At 30.1% G+C, this 25,108-nt stretch overlaps 1 protein-coding gene across 2 annotated transcripts in view; it reads right to left on the minus strand.

Annotated features, from left to right (window-relative positions):
• Positions 1-22,037, minus strand: part of LOC112690376 (probable G-protein coupled receptor CG31760) — a 247,310-nt gene extending 225,273 nt beyond the window's left edge. For both annotated transcript variants that reach the window (XM_025564396.1, XM_025564386.1), the window contains exon 1: positions 21,689-22,037. The gene's annotated coding sequence lies outside the window, so the exon portion shown is untranslated. The remainder of the gene's footprint in view (positions 1-21,688) is intronic.
• Positions 22,038-25,108: the final 3,071 nt, after the last annotated feature.

Here is a 25,108-nt window from a genome sequence, read left to right on the forward strand (position 1 = left end):
TTTTCTTCGTTTTTTGATTGTTTGTCAGTAGCTCGTTTTCAATCGTATTAAAACAATTGTTGAAAATAAAAATTAATAAAAATATAGACAATCATTTTTTTGAAATATACAATGGGAAATTAAAGGTTATATAAAAACAATGACCATAACTAATATTAAATGAAGGGGATTAAGACCTTCAAAAGTCCAGGGATCAATACATGGTTGTGGGCTTCCAGCTTATAATTATAAAAATATATTATAAAACGAATTTAAATAAATTACCCTAATCTGGCCATGTGCCTCCACTTACCTTACCTATGGTGATAAATATGGTAGATAGATGATAAGCCCCAAATGCCGTCAGTTTATACAATTAAAAAATAAAAATATTCTCGTTATGTTCTTAATATTCTTTGTATTTTTTTATAAAAAGTACAAATTATTATTCATTATATTTTCAAACCGAGAAAACCATGGGACGTGGACTCCCCTGCCTCACCTTTTAAGTTGGGCTTGACTTTATGGGTTTGTTGTCAAATATGCGCACTCTACTCTTCCCTCTTTCAACATAAGCTCTTCACTTCGTTTAACTGTTATATCATAATCATTATTAATTATATGGGAAAATCAACGAATTTTATACACCAAAAAAACTAGTAACCACACTGTTAAAATGTTCAACGATTAATTATTTATTTCTTTTTTTCCCCTCCCGTTAAAAAATTTACGTATTTCTACACAACTCTGTTCATATTAAGCACCCAAACATATCTAGTTTAACAATAACATTTACTAGATCTACTCGTAAACAAAATAAATAATATATTTTTACCGTTGCACGTCATGTTTAACTCTGAGAAAGGCATGTCTCACAAACTTCTAATGACGAATTTGTGCCTTAGGGCCGAATAAAACATGGGATTCAAGTAATCGTTTTTCGTCCTCGATGGACGGTCAAATCTTCGACGAACGGTGTGCACTCACGATCAACAGCCGGATAACACGTCCACGCCGCGATATAAGTTACAACCAGAGTCTTGCGCTCCCTTTTCGATTTCTTATTCACACAATACATAAAAGTTACTATTTTTTTTTTCAGAATATTTTATTATATATTAATATATATATAATTATTTATGTTAATTATTAATCATATATAATTATAATTATAATTTAATAGTTAAGCACATACACAAAAAAAAAATTACATATATCTTTATCTACTATAGATCAACACGGCAAGTGAAATGATCACTTCTGATCTATTTACTTCAACGGTAATAACGTTATTACGATAATATACATGTGCTCGGTGTAGATCACTGCATCGTAAATTAAAAAATAAAAACCGCAAACTGAATAGATTTTTTAAAATAGCTCTGAGAATCTCATGATACGTATACGAAACAAACATTTCCACGACAGCAACGGAATACCATGATCTGATTACATGAATCGAAAAACCGTTTTAAAAGCTTCATAACAAAACACAATCATCGCTTACGCTGTAATCACTCACTAACGTTTATACACTGTATTTCAATTATTTTATTTGCATGTTTGCTTAACCGTGGAATTCATGATAATTTTTGTAGAAATAATTATTTTTCTTTGAAATGATTTAATATATATTACAATGTCATGTTCGTGTTCGTAAATGTGTTATTTGAATACATGTAATTTTGTCACTCAAGAACTGCAATGCGTACACATGATTTTCCAGACATTTCGCGTGATACATGCGTAGCAATTGATTTATTATTTTTGTACGTGCTAATATTATTTGCATGCGTGAGCTATACATATCACGTGCAAAGGTATAAACGTAAGCAACCCGTGTACTTTTTGAAAATATATTTACGTAAAAATAAAATACGTAAATATTAACGGTTTAATTGTTTTAAAATTAGAATTTTTTTCATACACATATTGATAAAATAGTAAAAATTATATATTTTATTTTGTACGTCCACTCATTTTAATACCATGTGTTCATGAAAACCACTAATCGACAGATGCATTATAAGATAGAAATTGAAAAATCATAGTTATATGTTCATCTATATAAAACATAAAAAATAAAAATTCGATTCAAACGGTTTTTAAAAATGATTGAATCTACTATTTACATCCGATATAGTTTTTTATATAATATACAGTGTGAATATATGACAAATGAGAACAATATCTTTACGAAGAGCCCTGCAATTTTATTTTATATACAAAACCGACCGTAGCCCAAAAGTACAGTGGTAGTAGGTAATATATTACAACAGTAAAAAATAATTACTTAATATTATTAAAAAGAGATGGCTGAATATTCATTAGCAATGCGCATCATCCTGAACATAGGTTTATTACGGATATAATTGCTGGTGCAAAGTGGTATGTAAAAAAAATAATGTGAACGTGATTGGAAACTGGGGATTTTAATGTTAATTTGACTTGGCAATTCAGGACAGTTAATAGAGACATCAATGAATTTTTGTAAATTAAATAAAATTAAATAAATTTTATTTCAGTCTTTTAGTTGATTGTTATTACATAAAAATACAAATTTGTATAACCATTGATTTTTTTTTACTTAATTAGCAAGCACTTGCGCCGTAAGACTTTTTTTCCTTTAATGACAATCCCCTATTTTAATCACAAATTATTTTTTTGTTTCCCATCTTCAAAATTTTAAATAAGTATAAAATATCAGCAATAAATCATCAACTGACACAAATTATAGCTGGAAGAAATATAGCTTTTATGCGGCATGCTGGAATAAGTTTTCTTCACGGTTGACAACAATTTGAACAATTTATACGATAAATTATTAATTAATAACTAAATAAACTTAAATAATGACTAAATTTGTTATTAAAATCTAATAGCATTTTCGCCATGCACGCTGACTGCGTAACATCGTTATTACGTCTTGCTGCTTATTTTACTTTTCTTAAACAGTTAATCACCGCCGAATTACACATCTCTGAGCACCTATGCTGATGACACAATAATTATGACCTTTAAAAAAAATCCCCAAGCCGTCACCGATATATTACAAAATCATCTTCACATGAAACAATTCTAGCTCCAACGCTAAAAGATAAAATTAAATGAATCGAAATCATATTTTATAACATTATCACTAAAACCACTAGACTGTCCCCCAGTTTCACTAAATAATAATATTATCCCAACAACCTCGGCAATAAAGTATATGGGCCTGACGCTTGATAGACAACTTACATGGTTTCAACATCTTAAAAATAAAAGAAAGACAGTAAACTCCAGACTAGATCTACTTCACCCTCTTTTAAGATAAAAACTAACCATCAGCAACAAATTTTTAATCTATAAAGCCATCATCAGACCAATATGGTCTAATGGTATCCAACTATGGGGCTCCACCAAACCTTCCAACTTAAGAACTATCCATGTTTTTCAATCAATATGTCTCCGCCAAATCGTCTCTGCTCCCTAGTATATTAAAAACACTAACCTACACAACGACCTTAAAATTCCAACTCTGTCCCAACTAACTAAACCACACTTCGGTTCATTCCATTCTAAACTAGCTCAACATACAAACCCACTAATCAATCGTCTTTCCTCCCTCGAAAATCTTGTCAATCCTCTAAGAAGATTAAATTGGACCTGGCCTAGAGATCTATTAAAATAATCTGTCGGGTGGTACTACTGAGTGCCCTCCCATTCTGTTAATTCTTGTTATTGTAAAACATGTATTATAACAATTACTTAATGTACAAATTTATATAGATTGTAATTATTCTTTTAAAAATTAAAAAAAAAATAAATCCAATAGATCAATTAAATATAAGAAAATAAATAACATGCTTATTTACATTATTCCTGCCATAAGTTATAATCCTTGCATGAATTAAAATGAAAATTAAGTTATAATTATAATAACATGATAATATCACTTTAATAAATGGTAATGAAAATGTTAATCGTAAACAATTCTAAAATAATTATTTTCGGAGTTACAGTCAAAAAAGTGAAATTGTACATATTCTGCCGTTTTGTTGTTATTTAATTGCTGTAACTTGATCAATTTCGGACTTAGGGAATTAGTTAAATTATAAGAATTCATTAAAAAAATAGGGGAAAAGTAATTTGTGGTTGCCGTCAGGAAAAAAAGTTGTACTGCGCATGCACTTATCTAATTACATTAAACAATATCTAAAATCATAAAAATGTATATTTTTATGTAATAACAATCAACTATAGATCAGAATTATAATTGTAGCGCCTTACGCAATGATATTGAGTGTTATCGATTAGCGTTAACAACTGTATATCCTTGAATTGTATAAAAATTTAATTTAAGAATATAGAAAGGTACAACGCATATCATTGTTAAATTTTTAAAGGGTTTACAAATACGAACAAAAAGTGAAAAGTGTATTCAATATATACTCACAATACTAAAACAACTGATATAAATGTGTAGAACGAAGTAATATAATTATAAGGTAATGTAATGTAATATATTATTCGTATAATTACATTCAACTCGAATAAAAAAAAACCACGCTTGCCAATTACTATTTCGAAGAACTTTAAATTTAATTTTCTTTCACAGGAATCATTAAAACATGAATATGTTTGGTATTCCATCAAATTATAAGGACTTCAAAAACAACGAGTTTAACTATTTACAATATTCATACACTTTATTTTATTTTCAGACATCATCGATCGATTTCATCAACATCAATGTACATTTAATTTAAAACCGTACCCACACGTTTTATGTACATGTATACTTGTATATTAATTGCTATACTAATTGATACATAATTTTAGTTAATACTTGTCGACAAATTGTATTCATATCAATAAAATAGTATAATATTACCTAACCTACATATATAGTATATATTGTATATAACAGATTGGATTATATTTTTTACTGGATTCTAAAATGTTTTCTTATATTTTCGAATCTAAAAGATCTGTGGTTATCTGATAATATAGTTTTGTAAGTGAAAAAAAGACCGCTCAGCATCAACAGTAGTTGAAGTTTAACATTCGCTTAGGTTTATTAATTTTCAATAGTTCAATTATTTTGAAAAATACAACTAAATAAATCATTATTTTCAACAAAATATGATTATTCTCTATGTTATATAAAAACATATCCTACCCGGAAATAGCATTAAAAATTCTATGTTTAAATAATAGCAATAAAATCCGTAAATATGCAAAAAAAATAGCAAAATAAAATTTCGTGTAAGGCATCTGAGAAGTGTGAAACATATTCGTATATTACTTTGGATGTTCTAGGACAAGCCAAGAAAAATATGCATTTTCTAGAACATCCGAACCCTGGTCGTAACTAATAAATCACGGACAACCATGTTACGTTACTCTACACTGCGCTGTCACTTGCGTTTCAACGAGCACCCAGCCTGAAACTCGAAAACCCGGAACGACGTACGGCGGTCAAAACGCACAATTTATGCACACATGGAGATGTCAGAGGTTTCTTAGCACCCCCAAGTTCTGTATTAATACCTCCGGTTTATTTTGAGGTAAAATTATTGTTTAAAGAGAATTATTTCGAGCTTACAAGAAACGAGTTTGTTCCGGTTTGCATTGGTAATGCCACGGACGTAAAACGTACATACGTTACACATGTATATATGCTGTGGGACTATTGTCTATTTGGATTGTTTGCCGTGTTAACTATTTACCTTGCATGTGGTCAAATTTGTTTTTAGTGTTTATTATTGGAATACTGTTTTATGTCTGCCATCCACCGGTTTGATTTTTATTGATAAACAATAATGTTGTTCATTATAACTGTTTAGTTTTAATATGAAACACTATATTGTAGTTTAACAGTAAAACTAAAACATTTTTTGGACGTAGGGGGGGGGGGGGGGATGGCTTTGCCTTCTATGGATCACATTGAGGTGAACGAGCTTAGGCTTCTCAAGGTTTAAACCGAATGCAACGCACTGTTCGGCGCCGAGGATGCGTATGACGTAGGAATGACGTTCAAGAGCGTGCGGGACCAATGACGCAACAACCAGAGTAGATGACTCTAACATCGGAGCCCCAAGACCCAAAGAGGGCCTCATTGTGGACGTAAGCTTTGAAGAATTGAGTAGCTTGTTTAATGATAAATAAGTAGTCAATGGTTTTTATTGAAAAAAATAATTTACCGATACTTAAATAGTTATAGGGCACCAGAGTTATCTTATAATTGGGGCCCAAAGATTCTAGTTGCGCCACTGTGCGGACCCAGTATTGGCGAGAGGGCACCGTCTGGACCCATTAGAAGGTCGTTCCTGACGATGGGATACAAGTGCGAGTCATATGGTTGTTGCTTTCAAAGTGTCTTCACGCCACGACAGCAACAACGATGATAGTAATAATAATCACAATCGTGACAAGAAACCAGCCGGCATAGATCGTGTGTGTGTTCGTCTGCTACGTCACCGTGACAATTATTAATCCCGCGTGATCTTTGTAATAATCTTATATGCACGAAAATGTATGCCAATCCGGGCGAGTAACTCGATTCCGGTAAATTAGTTTTAAGTTAAAGTTGCTCATCTACACTTGATATAAAGCAGTGTGACTAGTTTGGTCGCTAATTTTGGCAAAAAGTCACTAGCTAAATAAATTACGAGTACTTTCGCTTATAGCCTTACGCAAGAATAGTTAAGACTTAACTACGTGTGCTTGTTGTTAATGAATATTACTGTAACCTAAATATTAGTTAGTTACCGAACTTTTTTTTCTTATCCGATAAAACATGTACTAAATATACCTACTCTAAATATGATTTTCGGATCATTTCCTCACAGATTCTATTACTGATCTACATTTAACTTAAAACAAAAATAACAATACCTTTTACACTACTTATTATGTAGCTATGTTATTTTTAGATAGTATAAAAAAATGTGCTTTTTCGAAATAATTCGGAAGATTTTATTCTTCAATTTGTTTTTTAACTTTAAAGTTCAAAGTTGAGCACAATTAAAAATCTGTCTTTTTTTCAAAGCTTTCCACGTGACTTTTCTTTCGTCCAATAACTGAATTTTGTTTTCCGAGAATTTCATGTGACGATTAAACTAGATAATAATTATATAAATTATCTATGTTGAATATATACTTCACTTTTACTACGAGCATAAAAATCACTACTAGGTACACGACGACTTCATATTTTTTACTAATTTTTATGAATAAAAAAAAACAAGTTAACTTACTACACTTATTTTAGAAACCAATAACTTACTATAGTTCGATTAGTTAAGATTTAATTTTGTATGTATTTATACGGCTTGTTGGTACTAGTTTTACAATAAAACTAAAATGTAGTCTGAAAGCTGTTTTATAATAAATTAATTTCTATTTTATTTAATTAAACTTATTTAACTTATTTTTTAGAAAAACTATAAGCTAACATGCCGCATTTATATATTAAATAAATAAGTACATCTGTGTTTTGTTTTAGATACATATTTGCACATATTTATTTGTAGTTTTTCAGTTATAAAATATTAGGTTCAATAAACTTTTATATTAATGAGATATCGAGTGTACCTAATTGTAACGGTTTTTTTTTTTTTTTTTTTACTTTATAGTTTTCTTTTTTTTAGCCGAGAAGGTAGGCATATGATTTTATAGTTATATTGAGAAACCCCAAAGTAGTATTATCAGTAAAATTAAATATACTGCAAAGTGCTTTTCCCTATAAAGTATCATCGTAAAACGTTTTACATAAAATAGTTTGTTTCATGACACGAAAAACTAAGAACCGTTAAGTATGAAATTATTTTACAGTCCTTCAAGTGCATTATAAAACGTTAACGTTAACGAGAAATTAGAACTATAATAGTTTACTCATTATAATGTGTTGTATTTTTTTTCTTTAAGTTATAAAATGTAATATTACATCTCAAGTTCAACAATGCAAATTATTAGCTTAACAAACTTATCCAAAACATAAAAAAAAACTCAAAAGAATATTATAATAATTAATCTAATTGTATTAACCGAACGGGAGTCGTTATGTCATAATTCTTTTTTTTTCCACTTGTAATAGTAAAAATAATTATAATTTTCGAGATGGTTTAATTCGAGTAATATTAAAATAATTTTCCGAATCGTTTCGTTTTTATAAACCATTCATTTTAAACGGAATATTCGTATAGTAAAACACGAAAATATATAAGTAGATATTTTGTAGGTCAATGTAAGCTTGTAAAAGGCGGAAAGACTTAAATATGAATATTCGTACCACGGTCGGAAAACTGAGTCGTTGACGTAAAAGTTCACTAAGATAACCTTATTATATATTTTTAAGAATTTGTTTATGTTCGGTCTAACTTCTAACTAGTTAGTTCTTTTTATTATCCATCTAAAAACCCTATACAAGAGTTTTATAACTCAATAAAATATATAATACTAGGTAGGTGATATGTTTTTTTTTTTTTTATTACAACAATGACAATAAATTCGCATTGTATTAAAAAATTATTAACATGATCGTTTATGTACTTTATATTTCCGGATGAAACAATTCATCGATGATATGTACAGCCGAGCACATTAATTAATGAGTAATAAATAGGCAACAAACTACCGTGCTCGTTGTCTATTGACGGAAACGAAAATAACTCTGTGTTTAAAACTGTACTTACGTTTAAAAATAAGTATGGTGGCATCGCAAAAAAATACGACCGGGGAGGTAAGGTTTCCGAACAAAAAAAATTATATTTAAAACCAATTTAACTCCGGCGTCGAAAGTTAAAGATATTTTGTTTTTACAAACACGACTTAGGAGTATGGTCGAATAAACACCTACTTAATTCTTTTATTATTGCTATAAAAACGGCCGAATTACGACTGTTTAATTTTTCATGAAACTTTAAGACCAATGTTGTACGTGACTAAAATATCGTAATTAATGGACACTGCTACTAAACGATTATAATTTAGGTTTAAATACGAGTAAATCAAACAATAATTGCCATTTAAATATTAACGATCATACTTTTTGCGCATAACGTAATACAATGTTTTGATTATTTTATAATATGGGTGACCCTACACGAATATAAAACCTAGTACCTAAATAAATGTTATACGCTGCGCACGAGTGTACAATATGTCCAATTAAGAATAAAGGGGCAATTTCAGTTTTTTGCAATAGAATCCTTTTAGTTTAGTAATACCTTTTTTTTTTTTTGTATCAATAATGCGCTCAAATTACTTAACAAAAATAGTATTTAGCATTATCAATCATTATAAATATAATTATTGTACTTTGAATAAGTATTAGTTCCGAAAAAAAATCAAAATAAATAACAAACCTACACTACAAAACTGCAAAATTAATGATGAAAATGTGTACAATTTAATAAATAGGCATTCTATGTGAGCAGCGTTCGCTATTACTTTCAAAACGCAATAATTAATCGTTGCCAGACTTAAAAAGAGAGACACCTCTAATAAATCCAGTCGAGTGATCTATCTGAAATGTTATACCCGTAAGACTAAGAAACGTATGAAACAAAACAAATAGCCAAATTTACTTGCCTCTTTCTCTCTCTTTCTCTCTCTCTCTTTCTCTCCCGCATTCACTCTGAGAACGTAAAAGCTGCTCAAACAAAAGCCAAAAATACTTTTTAGTTTTACAGTAACATGTTTTATTTATTTCTTATTTTTATATATTTATTTAATTATTGGAAAAATATTTTAGAAATATTTATTTTTTTGAAATAGCGTCCTCTAACTGACGCAGCACCGTGCCAGCTGGTCGAAGTACGTAGATAAGCTTACTTAATAGTTAATTGATTACAATTATAATTATACGTTTTTGGAAGTTTAGTTTGAATCCATATTTGGTTTCACTGTTTAAGAGATGATTCTGATGGACTTTTTTGTTGTATATTCAATGATATAAAAATGTAAAATTACAGTATAACACATTTGGATAGATCATATTGTAACGGCGTGTGTCGTGAACGGCGTCGTGCACAAGAATTGAATCGTTATTTAAAAACAAAACAATTTTTCTATATTTTTGACGTCTGTAGTCAGCATTTGTTTTTTCATACTAAATATTAACTATTTTTGTCGTTAAAACAGTTTCTGCCGCATGAATACTACAGTTGGCATTATAGTTTACTTCAATGTTGGGTAAAAGTGTATTTATATTTTATTTTGTTTTTTTAAACGTAATCTGCCGTAAATTATGTATATTATTTTATCCAACGACATTGTGGACGTGTACATGTAAGAAAACTAATACAGTGTGTGTGTGGTAGAGCTTGTTTTTTTTTTTTTTTAGATAAATCGGAGCATATACATTTAACCAAATTCCCCAACCTATATAAAAAAAAGAAAACAAATCTCCGTACCGAACGCTGTGAACTATGAAAAGTACATCAAAATCCAATTACACGTTCACGCCGTTTCGTAAAATAAAAAAATAAAAAAACCCAAGCTCAAAACATAATATATGCGCGTGTTTGTACGTTCATGAAAGTATTATGTTTTTTAAACTTTTAGTTTCATGCTATAGGTACAAAATATTCACTCATATATTTGAGAAAAAAATTTAAATTCTCTATCATTCCAAGGGGTTGGCATACATCGTTGTGGTCGAATGGTTATTATTGTATCTATCCATACTCCATAATAAAAAAATCCAATGAGGTTGGTGAAGCCATTTTTGGTAAATAAAAAAAACCAGGCACCTCGTAGTTCTAGGTGACGATAATAGGCTCAGAATTAGTATAATATACAAATTTAACAAAAAGAATAATGTGCCTAAGTATGTTATTATAAAGGAAAAATATTGCATCCAAACAATATATGGATTTACGCCCAAAAGTTCTCTGTTTTAAGTAAATGCGCCTTAACGTGTGGCTCCTCTCTGGGTAACGCTGAATAATTCAAACAATCGAGTTTTCTTATTGCCAACCAAACGATTGGTAGTCGAAAATAAAATGTAAATATTTCGTTTGAAGAGATAAACAACGATTTCAGAGTTTGTTTAAAAAAAAAAAAAAACTTAAATGGATTTCCTTGTCAACATCAGATATGTATTGCTGTGATTAAAAACAGAAATTATCATTTATAAACTATAAAAATTTACGGCGAAGTATAATTGAGTTTTATCGAGACGTTTAATTCATTAAGTTTAAAGTACAATTTTGATTTGTTATAAATTCTAGTTAAAACGGGATTACATTGTATTAATAATTAAGTTCTTATTTTAATTTTATTTTGATCATCAAATAAACAGTGATTAAAATTTGGTTCACATGATAAAATTGATGGTAAATCATGTATCACTATTAATCATTTTGGGTATATGATATGTTCACATGTAAAAATCTGTAGTTATACGTGAGCACATAAAAATAAATTGTTATAAGATATATAGACCCTACATGTACTACATTATATATACAAGTATTTGATTATTAAATTGACATTTTAGCCTACGCTTTTAAAATAATGAATTTTACTGAATTCAAAAACGATTTATTATACACGCTTGATGTAATTTTTTTAAAAATTACTTTATTTTATCACCAAAAAAATTATACAATTTAAAATAGAATCTTTGTTTACCATTCACAATAAACCAAAGTATCTATGTGTAAAAATAAAAACTATTCTAATGCACAAGTGCACGGTTACTGATTAATTTTTTTATCTTATTTATAAAAAGTTGAAATTAAATATGTATTTTAAATATTTTTTTTATTGGATATAATACTTATATCTAAAATAAAAATTTATCTGTAATATTTCTAATATGTCTATCCCATGTCTTTAATTTAGATGCAAATAAATTCAAGAGGTTTAATCTTTTTTGAGAAACTTTCATAATTTTATATTCAAAATAACAAAATTATCAGCATCAATAACAAATGTATGTGTATGATTTAACATTAAATTTTAAGCTACGTGGGTGTGCAAACTTATGAATATTTTAATTCAATTTCTTAAAAATTACATTCAAATATACACTATCGATACATTGTTATTTATTTGATTATCATATTATCGAAGTGAAATATATTTTTTATTTTTAAATTAAAATTTATAAGAACAAACGTCAAGTGTGATGTCCAAATTCTATTTACGGTATATATGTGTGTCCGTGTCCAGACTCGATTAAAAATGTATCCGTATGGCTGTGAATAGCGAGAAATCGATAAAATGTTGGATTGACAAGACGCGCATAATATATGATTCACCTTGTACGTACGTCGAGTCGACAACATTAAATCTCCTGTATCGGAAACCGCGATCGGTTCCTCCGTATAAAGATGTACAGTTTGTGAATATTTTGATTTTCGACCGAACGAAGATTCCATTTTATTTATTTATTTATTTTTTTTTTTTTTTTTTTTTTGTTACAGATAGGGAAATAATAGAGGAATTAATATTTTTTTATAATACACCTCATTCATATGCAATAAATATGCCAACTCGTTACGCGGACCGAGAATACATCTCATTGTCGGCGTCGAAAGAGTACTCACTCGCGTTATTGACAAACCATTCCGCGAACAATGAAATAATCAATCACCTCGTCCGCGCACCGATGACTTACGGGTATTGCTCTTCACTTCAAACAAGCTTTTTTGAAACACATAATAATGTATGCCGCGTCCTCCTGTCCCGCGTACATCATCCACCGTGTCCGGCCGAACATTACCGACGAAGACACGACCTCAAACCCGGGTTCTTGTACGTGTTATCCGCGTAGGTGGAAACCGTACGCGAATCATCCGATACCATTCGTATCAAATTCATTCAGTTTTTACCATCGTTGCACTAATTTTTTTTTTCGATCAGAAAATCTTGACATTAAATTTCATGCTTTTCGTGAATAACTGTACTATAAACGATAATAATAATCACATTGTCATTCATTTATAAATTATTAATATAATTCAACATATTATAATTTAAAAAACAATTAATTCTGTGGCTTCTTTACGAACTTAATTCAAAAACATTATTATGTTCTATATTATAAATGTATTAGTTGTACCTATTTATATATTTTTATAGACTTTTTTGTACAGTTGTATAAAATTTTCATAAATTTGTAATTAATTGCTATAGATTCCATGATTTTATACATACTTTTTTTTCAAAATTATAATAATTCTTACAGATCGCTGTATTAATTTCACAGAAAGAAACATGGAACATACTTTGATAATTTATTGTTTTTCCAATTAATATACTACATTAAATTTTTCGTACTTTTTTCCTATTTATATCACCAATGTAACTACTAGGTATTTAAATTCAATAATAATATGTTTTACAATGTATCAATAATTAAAAATTAAATTAAAATTTTATATTGCATATTTGCTAATTAAACATCTTACTTTTTGTTTATGAAAATTTTAATAAAAGAAATTTTATTTTGCATGTGTTGCATTTTTTTTTTTTTGCATATTTTAACTTTTTTAGTGCATGTTTGCTAGCATATTTCACAATTTAAAATGCATATAAATCCGGTCTATAATTATAACCTTGGGTCAGAACACTATGATTTTCAATAAACCTCAGTGTTCTTTATATTATGATTTAACTCTGAAATGCTGTTAAAATATATGCATTTAATTAAGTGTTTTAAACTATAAGTAATATATTATTTAAGCAGTGTCTCAGTCGAAAAAAATATTGTGTTCCTTCAATTGTTGATAGATTAAACTTTATCAGAACCCAAAATATTTTGTGAAGGCATATGATCTTATCTTGAATTATCTAATGTTTCCTACAGTGTAATCATTGTTTGTTGTTGAGAGACCGGAATTATATGTACTAAAAATTTGGCAAATATAACGCAAATATGCAAAACAAAAGAGTCAAAATATGCATTAATATGCATAAATAATTGAAAAATATGTTTAAATATAAATCACAAATTTATATTACTTTTTATACATTTATATAATAAACAAAATATTTAAATTTCAAAAAACATCATTAAAAAAATTTAAAGAAATAAAACTTAACAAAATTATATAGAAGTGGACCTATCGACATCTAAATATTTAATAAATAAAATATTTAAATTAAAAAAAAAACATCTTTATATATTTAACGTGATAGTGATGGGTACGTGAAACGATGTAAATGTAATGTATCAGTATATCATATTTAACACTTTTCAAATTTGTAGTGAAGCCAATAAATTAATGCTAAATTTCTACACAACTTTTTACACAAGAAATTTATGTTTAATGTTATTTCATTTATCAGACAATAGTTAATCGACAAATTATAGAACTATATGAGATAAAACGATACCATTTTGGTGAGGTGATTCGACATGCAATTACCAATGTGGCTATCAGAAGGGTATTAGAGAAATAAAATCACGAATACAATATTTTAAAAAAATCATAATAAAAATATATTGCGCGAAACACTGATACAAATAATAATAATTATAATAAGACTAATGTTCGACGGAGCGGAATAAAACAAACGTTACTTGACTGATAAGTATATAACACAACGTGGTTTAACAAAACAGAAAAAGATAATTGGCATTAAGGAAAGCATGGAAATGAGACTCGTTTGGTTGATCGGTGGCCAGAGCGAACAAATCTGGGTCGAGTAATCGCCATAATCGTCGTCATTCGAACAGTCAGATTTTAAACATCAATATAAAATACAAGAAACATATACAATGCATAAAATACAAATAATGGGGTAACAGTTGAGTACCGTGAGTTAGTGGAGGCTACACACTGTATCCTCACATCATGTTGACATTCATTTTTTTTACCAGTATTTAAAAATTCCAACTTTTCAAAATGAAAACATGAAACAATTTGATTATGTATGAAGACTGTAAAAATATACAAATCATACGCCCCTACGAAAAAAATATGCCCCAATCCTCTAAATATGTAATTACATGTAAAATTAAATTTGGTCTATGGAATCAGTTAGGTTTGAAACGCCAACATTTCAAACGCTCGCTTAAGTGCATACACTCAGTATGAACATGCAAATGCATAAAATTCCAGTCATTAGTTATTATAATTGCCATAACGTTTTGCCCTGTAATCAACATAATATTATCATTCAAAATCTCTATTTTTATTTACTTTTCAATCGTAAACATCGAAATGAGCTAATATATAATACTGTTAGTGGAAAAATATCATTAAATGTAATGTTTGATATTATTAAACTAATTAAAATATAGAATGAATATTAGAAGTATTTAAGTTAAATTTATAAGCTGGAGTGTTTTTAATCCAGTCTGATATAATAAAACAACAAAATCATATTTTTAAATCGTGTTCGCGGCATGTGCTATTATTTTATTTCATTAAATGAAAAAGATTAAAATTGACTGTATGGCAAATAACACGGTTAAAATATTTGATGTATTTCGTGATTGTTTAAATTTAATTTTAACGTAATAAATAATTTAATAATATTATGGTAATCAGAAAAAAAGTAAGGAAAACGGTTTTTTAACACGTCATATTATATATTACAAAAACCTCGAGAGGATGGTCGGGATGAATAAACTGTTAAAAAAAAAAAAAGTTTCGCATTTTAAAATTCAAACGGTCTTGAACCACTATACGCCGCGATTAGATTTACGAAATTTTCAACATTTTTTTGATGAATATTCGTTTAAGATATTGAAATACTAGAAAAAACGAACACGTGATCACGTATAGTCACATATGCGTCATGCAATAATGAATATATATTTTAGTGTCTTTGAACGAAATTTAAAAGAGAAAAAAACGAGTTTCTTGTACAACGTTCAGTTTATTACTACTGTAATTTAAAAGTTTAGTGCTCGTAAAAAAAAAACCCGTCAATTTAAACTTTCGAGATTCTTAGATAAATAATTATATTATTATAGTTTAAAGAACTCTGTAGACAGATTTTCAACCATTTTATCCATAGATCCCAGTTCTATTAAAATAAATATGTATACATTTCGTCTTTGTGCAATTTATAAAAATTGACCTATATCTATTTGAAATTTGAGCTATTTGTAAAAAAAATAGTTTTTAAGTCCATAAAAACAAAAGACGTAGTCAAAATTGTACTGGGTATAATAAAATTCAGTGGTCTTGGTGACACAATTCATGAAGAATTTCCACAACGTCACACTCCAAAACCAACCATGATGAGATTCGCCAATATGATAATAACATTAAAAAACTATTTTTCAATAATTATTTTTTGGTAAAACGGTTAAAAGTATTTCCAAAATAACACATTTCATATAGAAATAAATAGTTGTAGCTATCTACGTTACTATGTTGTTCAAACCGATTATAAAATAAAAAATAAATCGTAGTTAGGTAATTAACTTTTTATTACAATTTAAATTAAATCAATTATATAAAATTGTGAGTCATTAGAAATTTACAATTTATGAATTCAAGCCGCATTAATTATATGTGGTCTAAGTCCAATTTTCTGTACAAATTCAACAAACATAAATATTCGCTAAAATATGATATGGCCTAAATACTTATAAATTAATATTAAATCGTTCGAAATATTACGTCGTAAAAGAGTGAACAACTTCTTTCTGACCCGGTCTGAATTAAACCGTCATTCCTGAGCTTAAATGTATTAAATCGACACTGACATCAGTAACTATGACAACATTTTAAGGGATGAACAGATACAGATACGTATATAACGGGCTGTATAAAGATTTGATAGACTTTTTTGAAAACAATAAAATAAAATACTTTATATATATAATATGAATTTTTAAATATTAATATCGACCAAACATTTTCAACTATTATCAACATGCCTCCATTCATAATGCTTAAAATTACTTAATTTCGTGATATAATCTTGGATTATTATTTACTGGATCACAGCAAAACCTATACGTACAACATAGAACACAGTTGCAGTAATGTAACGAGTAAACTAAAAATCGCACCTTACATCACTCTCGGGTAATATATCGTTTTTACGATTCTAGAAATTAATAGTTTGAAACACCGCAGCCCACTTTGAATTTTTAACCGATTTATCGCGTAACCGGGACCGCATTTCACAGAACACTATTCGCAAACACAAACACCGCCCGCCATGAAAATAGCGAAAATCCATTCTCCCGGAATCTTATATGGTTTCGAAATATTCTATCGTCGCCCGTGCGAGAATGTTCAATTGTATCAAGGGCGTATTTAGAAATTTCTTATAGGGGGAGCACAAACAAAAAGTTCAAAGTATATATAGTTATAACTTTTCCATCTCAAAAAACTGTCGTTATTCATAACCAAATAATCAAAATACAATTCTTTGATAGAAACATAACATTTTATTAGGTACACAGATTTATAATAAAACATATATTTAAATATAATTTTCATAACTACAATAACTGAAGACGTCTGAGGTGTTTATTAGGATATGCATAAACTACTTCCTCAGGTTTTATAATTATTTCAGGGTGTTACTTAAGCAATGCTAATCTGTTTAATCGATGATATCATATTATCATGATATATTGATATTCCAGTATTTCACCGTGTGCCCGTGCTTGAAAAATAAGAGGGTCTATAATAATAAATAAAGTATAAAATACGGGGAATGGGTAGGACATGGGCCCCGTGGGCCCACCCCTTAAATACGCCTCTGATTCATATACAATATGGTTAAGTGGATGAGTGAATCTATAACGCGCGGTGACAATATTCCATTTCAGCGGCGTGAGGTGAACGGAAAATGATATCTTTTTTTTTTTGTATTTTACAAAAAACTCATAAATCCCCACGACGATAGAAGTAATTATTTTATTAATATTTCTATTTGTATTCCGGAGATCTAAATAATAATGTAAAAATAATAAAAATACACTCGACAGCCGTTCAGTAAATATTTCGATTTCAGAAAATGTGAACGAGACGGCTACGGCTAGTAGATTTATATTTCGTTTCAGATTCCGAAACGAGAAAAAAAAACACATTGTCTTGTGAATAAAATGTACGCTAATCTCTTCGTTCCTTTACAGATTTAAGGTTTTAATGCGTTTTCCAATGGTTGTGAATCGACCTTATTGTACCGCGCTCGATTAACACGGCCGACGGATAAATAAAGTACTACGTTGCGTAAATCAAATTTAACACAATATCGTGTGTCGGCGATCGGAAAAAAATAGAAATCGGTAAAGAAAAAAAAATATCGTAACTCAGGTCGGACGATAGTGATTTATACGTCAGGCACGCGCGTATATAACTCTACTGCTGCACCAGTACAACAAGAGCTGCGCGTTATTATTATTGTTATTTTCCGGGAGATGCACACGACCGGATCGCCGGACGCCCGTACGCTTCGGGATATTTTATGCTGTTCCCGTTTCCGCCGTAACCAATTATCCATCCTATTTTCTCTTATCGCTCGGCAATATTGCCAAAAACATTTTCATATTTGTTGCAGAATCTATTGATTTTTTTTATAATTACATTTTTTGGACATTTTTTCCATACACGTCATAATTATAATTTATTTTAAGAACGCGAACCATCCGTCCCTGCGATGCGACATTGGTTCATTAAAAATCGAACGGTGCAATACAAATTATGTCCATGGTGTGCGTTACGATTATATATCTAACGTATCTTATATATTTGTAGGGTATTTAAGAACGTCGCAATGATGCACACATCCGCTCATCGTCACAGTTTCGATCATGATCTATGAAACGTAAATAAAAACCCAACGAAGATTACTATTCTATGTACATTGGGTGGTGACTTGGATAACGATATTATATCTCCAATATTTTTTTTGTAATTATAATATTTTTATTATCAAATATATACAGGTATATGTATCTAAAGGTAATTTTTTTTTTTTTTGCATAAATTATCGTTATTAATAAAAATAGTTAGAGTTATAACAATTAAATTGATCAAAATAGCCTATACAAACATGATAAATGTTAAAAAATGTTTAGAAAAAAAAGGAATCCTTTATTTAACTATATCCTCTATTTAACTATTGTAACTTGTAGAAAAGTGATGTAACTTTTTGCTTTAATGTTAGCATACATTTCTCTGGGTTAATTTAAGTCAACGAGTTTAAAAAATGAGTTAACTCGCCTAGAATTACGTTTAAATTGTGCGAGGAGACTGTCGAGTAGACGATTTATAATATTTAACTTTTGCAAATAAAAGCATACAAATAAATTTAGGTTATAATCGTAATAATAATATAACGTACACATATTGTTCTTATGCGACTATAGAAAACAATAAATGCATCAAACTATATCATAATATCAACGACTATATTAAGAAAACGTTGTAAGCTGTGCAATTTAAACAAAACTTAATACATATAATGTATACGCGTTTTATGATCAACGCGCGCATTTCAGTCGATCGAATGTCCTCACGCGGGTTTTAATAAAATAAAAATAATTATAACAATAATAGTATAACATAAAAAAGGAATCGCGCTGCATTGAAGTGTAAGAACAAAAACGAATATTTATTGAAATAAAAATCAAATTGATTTCGTTTATTCTTTAACGTTTAGTAATTTTTTTTTCTCTTTTCAAACTGAATGATACCTACGCGTATTAAATTATCTGTTAAGGGATAAGTACTATAAACTGTACAGCATTACTATCCGCAGCAATAATAATAATATTAATAATTGATAATTATTGTTGCATTTCGAAAGCAGAAGATGGTCCAACAACAACGTTATGAGTTAAATTGCGACGCTGTAATAATGTTTACTTAAACCATAATAAGACCAAAATCCATCGCTGTTCTAGAAAACGATTATTGTTATAATTATTATTATTATTATTATCATTATATGATAGTATAAATATTTTTAATCTTGTCGATACATAGATTTCTGTGTAAAATTGTGTTAAATATATTGCACGAGTTTACCTGGAATATTTAATTATTCACATATGTGCACAACGCGTGTTAAGTAATGACAAAAATAAATAAATATACTTCTATAGTTCTTACTTTAAAACTACTGAAACATCTAATCATATGTCCTTGCAAAAATTGAAATATCTTTTGCCCCGTGAACGAATAATATATAATATAAAGTGACATAACTTTAACGATTTTATATGCTGTACAGTTTACGAATAATTAATAAATCCTTTTTGAAAATATAATTTTTTATCTACACAGAATTTTTAAATTTATTATTCAATACCGGAAAAGTACCTACATACTTTAATTTGATGTTATTAATAATTACATCTCAACATATTGTAAATACCTCTTTAGAGTCGCATTTTGCCCAAGACTGAAATTATTTTCATTGAGCCAATTATACTATTTATTGTCATGCTCCTAAATTTGTAAAAAAGGTAATGCAGGGGCTGCGAAAACCGACTATTCTACGAAAACAATTTCATGAAAAACATGTTATTTTGTTTCACAATTATTACAATTTCCACTTTATTTATATATTTTACTATAATATAAGATTATTATACTATACTTTATTTTAATTTATATTTAATGTCCAACCAGTAAAATTACTTTTTGCGCTGTGCAAAAAGATTATAATATGAATAAAAAGATTTAACCAAAAATGCATGTTTTGTAAGAACAGTGGTATACATTTCAGGTTCTGTTTGAACTGGGAATACGCACCTAGCACTTTTGGGGATTTTCACTTTACCGCTCGTCACTTTTTGGAATTTCCACTTAACCACCCGACACTAGGGGGATTCCCACTTAACCACTCACAAAAATACAAATAAGTGGCCTTCCAAGGCTTTAATCGCGGTCGAAATAAAACTTTCGGTGCAGGCGTGACAAAAAATATATTTTAGTCTCATCATGGTATTATGTTTATTATTATTGATATTCACTATTGTTTTGAATGTACCAGTTTTTTGATGAAAATAATATTTACAAGTTTTGTACAGTTTTGACGACCGATTGAATATTTCAAATGAGTGGAATTTTAGGTAGACAAAACAGAGTAGACAAGAACAGTTTACAAACTGCAAAAAAAAAAACCATTGAATAATTGAAAAAAAAAGTTTATGTTTGCGATCCAAAAGATAATTTGAAACTAAATTAATTCCAAAATTTTATTCGTATTGCTTTGTTAGCGATTTAGGTGCAGTTTTACAATTTTAACCGATCATTCACATTCGTTTAACACAAACAATACGATAAATATCGGAAATCTCCGAACGATTAAGCTGATCCCATAGTATATAACTCTATGTTTATTACGATATTTTATTTTTCAATTTATTAACAGTTCTGAAAAAAAAACGTCTTTGTGTCACATTATTATAACAATATGGGAGCTATTATCGATAAATCATTGGTGTTGTGTAAATGGCTTATAGTTTATGGATTCTATATATATATGTATATTCTCATGTATAACAATTGGTCAAAAACCTTTGGAATCGTAGTGTCTACAATAACGTGAAATTGACTGGAATTTTTTTAATTGAAAAAAAAAGAAGAACCAACGAACGAACGAAATTCATATCACATGGACGCATACTGGCCAAGATCAAGTGCGACATCGTACAGTAGCAATAGTTCGCACCGGCGTTTATCGTAAGTAAAAAAGGAACTCGCGGGAATGATGGGCGACGGCCGTAGGGAGATGGGGCCGTTTAAACGCTACGGTTAGTAAATTGATTTGAAAAACTCACCGTAGTAGTGTTCCCGATATTATGTTGCGTACGGTTCGTGGATACGTGAACGGTGACCGCGGTCAACAACGAGAGGGACGCCGGAAAAAGACGGAGAAATGTAGCTTTCGGAAATGCTTTCGTGCGCGGGAAAAAAACCGGTGCACGACGAGGTGGTCCAACAGTTGGGGCGCGAACGCGAGAAGACGCGGTCGCGGTAGGGTGGAACGCGGAAATGATGCGGCGCGACGGGAGCGGACACGCGGTAAAACCGTCGTCGTCGTCGGTGGTACCACCGGCAGCGTTGGTCCGGAAGCGCCCGACGTGTTGGCGGCAAAGCGTCGCGGCGTGAACTGAGCGCGTTCCCGCGACGGCGTGCGCTAATATAGCGACTTCTCGCTCGCACACGCTTGCATACTAGCGTACGCGTATATTTGTACCAACGCGCGCGTGCGCAGTCGGAGGAATGGGTAATATAATTATTTTTCGCCGGCGGGTCCCTCTGTCCGTCTCCGACCACTATTTAAAACCGACAATACGACGCGCCGGATGTTCCTGTGCCGTTGTGTCTCGTCGTCGTCGTCGTCGTCGTCATCGTGTCGTTACCGTGTCCTGTGCACATGCAACGAACGTTAAACTCGTGTTCGTCGGTGTCGACCAAAACGCCGGGCACTTCCAAGTGATACTTCGAACCGTGATACGGATGCACGTGTTGACGGGCGCGCGTCGTATCAGCGTGTCGATGTGACGCCGAGACGTATTGCCGGCGACGGGTCGTGACAACGTCTTGTGACCTCAAAACGTACGCCGGACCGTTCCTCGAGACGGTTCGCGAACCGTAGGCCCTGCGTGAACATACGGATATCGACCGTTACATTAAGTTTTGGTGTTGCAGTACAATACGTTTTATTGGAATTATGATTTCTATGCTTCGATAGGATAAAACAAAAATATAATTATTTCCCACATTAAAACGTACCAGATGCTACAGTTGGTTAACCCTCAAGAGATCGAAAACAATCAGAGTTGTCCACATGTTTCGTTAGTTTTCATTACGAATCAAATTTACTGTAGGGAAGGGGAGAAGCTGTTAATAATTTTGAAAGAGCTTAGTTCACAAATCTTCTAACTTTCTCTCTTTTCCTATCGATGTTCAAACATGAAATACGTTAACGTCGCAGTGATGAAATAGCAAAATCAAAATACAATAACGAGATTTGAAATACATATATATATATATATATATATATATATTATATAGTCACAAAAAAGTACGAAAATTATTATAAGAGAAAAAAATAAATATTTTTTCGTCGTGTAATTGTAATATTATCCTTATAATACAATCGAAATGAATATTCTTTAAACGTATTTCACAAATACAAAGTACTCTCAACTTGAAATACTACTTAAATCCTACGATGACGTAATTTTGAGAGATCATTAGTTTCGCCCGTTGACATGCAATTTCGTAATGACATTACATTGTATCAGTCGAACGACTTAAGCGTTTGTCGAAGAAGGGAAAAACTAAGTACTCAGAACTCGAAGTACGACTGGTGACGAGATAGATCCTTTCAAATATTTATAATTATTCTTGCGGACTTTAAATTTTCCTCCGTGAGTGCCGTCCCTGTGGCACACATGATTTTTAAAACACTGCGAATTTATTACAAGATCCACAGACGGTTGCACGCAGCAAGCTGAAGTTGCTTAACTAAAACCTTTGGCATTAATGATAAATGCACGCCGTGCTTTGAATCAAACACTGTATCAGATTAAATACTACGTAGAATATATACTACCGTATCGATATGATCCGTGTGTCCATCGGCTTCTTCTGTGAAACGTTTTCTAAAAACAAACACCTTGGTATATATAACTATGCCGTAACTTTTCACTCAACTCCCCTTCCTACCAGTGTCACCCTAACCATGATGAAATGTTCACAGATAATCAACCTAAGAAAACGTCAACTTCTTAAATTGATTATATCAACCCTTCGCATCGTCGTTTCAACTGAATGCAGAACGTGCACCGCATATTATCGAACATTATATACGTATGAAGTAGTGGCATATGTTTTAGGAATTTTTGGGGATTATCACCTTAGGTATTAATTAAACTAGATAAATTTAGGTATATTAAATATACCTTTTATCCTTAATTGCCAAAGTATCAATATAATATAATAATAATAAAATAAGTGTCAATGTAATATAACTATAATAAACATCAATTTTATGTTCACAATAAACTATGAACGTGTACTATCTTATCCAGATTATCATTAGACATATTTGACAAATTCAAAATGATAAGTGACTCTTGACCTCAAACAAAAGTAATCTACCCTCTACCACTACTCATTTAAATATTGCAAAATTTATCGTTAACCACATCATTGAAGGTTAATAAGTTGTCTGCATTATTTTTAATACATTTGAATATCTTAAACTATGATGTAAAATTAAAACACAGAGATTTGAAATGTATCGTTTAACTTTTTGCCTATGAATGGTGCATTTCTCAGCAAATCTGATTTAAATCAAACTATTTTACGGTGTACCTTTACTGCAAAATTATAATGGTTATTTATATCCCTCCGACATTAAGAAAATCCTAGATACGGTACTGTGACATGCTATTACTGTATGTTATATAACATCATACCGATTTGTATTATACTGTTATCATCGACAGTGATAATAAAAATAATAAATTACGAGTACGTCACTCACTCAAAACGTAACAATAATATTATAATATATACCGACATAATGACCAGCAAATACTTAGAAGTACCAATTAAAAACAGACACTTTAAATTTAAATTTATTTTACTTGAATCCTTTTATTTTCAGAAGTACTTTTTTTTACATCCATCAGGGCCACCTTTTTTTGTATGTGGAGTTTTGTACGAGTGTTTCAGGTCATAAAATCATTTTTGTCCCGAAATTCTTTCATACTTTTCACTTTTCAGCATTATAACATTATAAAGGTTCACCCTCTAGTTATAATTAATTTAAATATATACGAAATACATATACATTCACGGACCATTTTTTCCTCAACAAATCCATAACTTACGCCCTGTTATTTCATACCAGAGTACATATTATAATAAACGATGTTATTAATAACAGTGCGTTTCCGTTTATGCAACGTCTATAATTGCTTATCTATGTATTATATATTTCACATCGAACAACAAGAACTTATTATCATTATTATTTTCTTATCGTACTCGCGTAAAACTGACTTACAAAAATGAAATGCATGAGCGTGTACGTTTTAAATCTGAAACTACATTACAATATAAATCATACACGAGACAAAATGAGTGAATGAGTTTTTTCCTTTTTTCTTCGTCAATTTAAACACAAATCTAATAAAATGCATTGTGATACATTTTCAGAATATTTACTTTTTGAATGGTAC

The sequence above is a fragment of the Sipha flava genome, unplaced genomic scaffold (genome assembly GCF_003268045.1).
Source record: "Sipha flava isolate LNK unplaced genomic scaffold, YSA_version1 114_pilon_pilon, whole genome shotgun sequence".
NCBI classification, from domain to species: domain Eukaryota; kingdom Metazoa; phylum Arthropoda; class Insecta; order Hemiptera; family Aphididae; genus Sipha; species Sipha flava.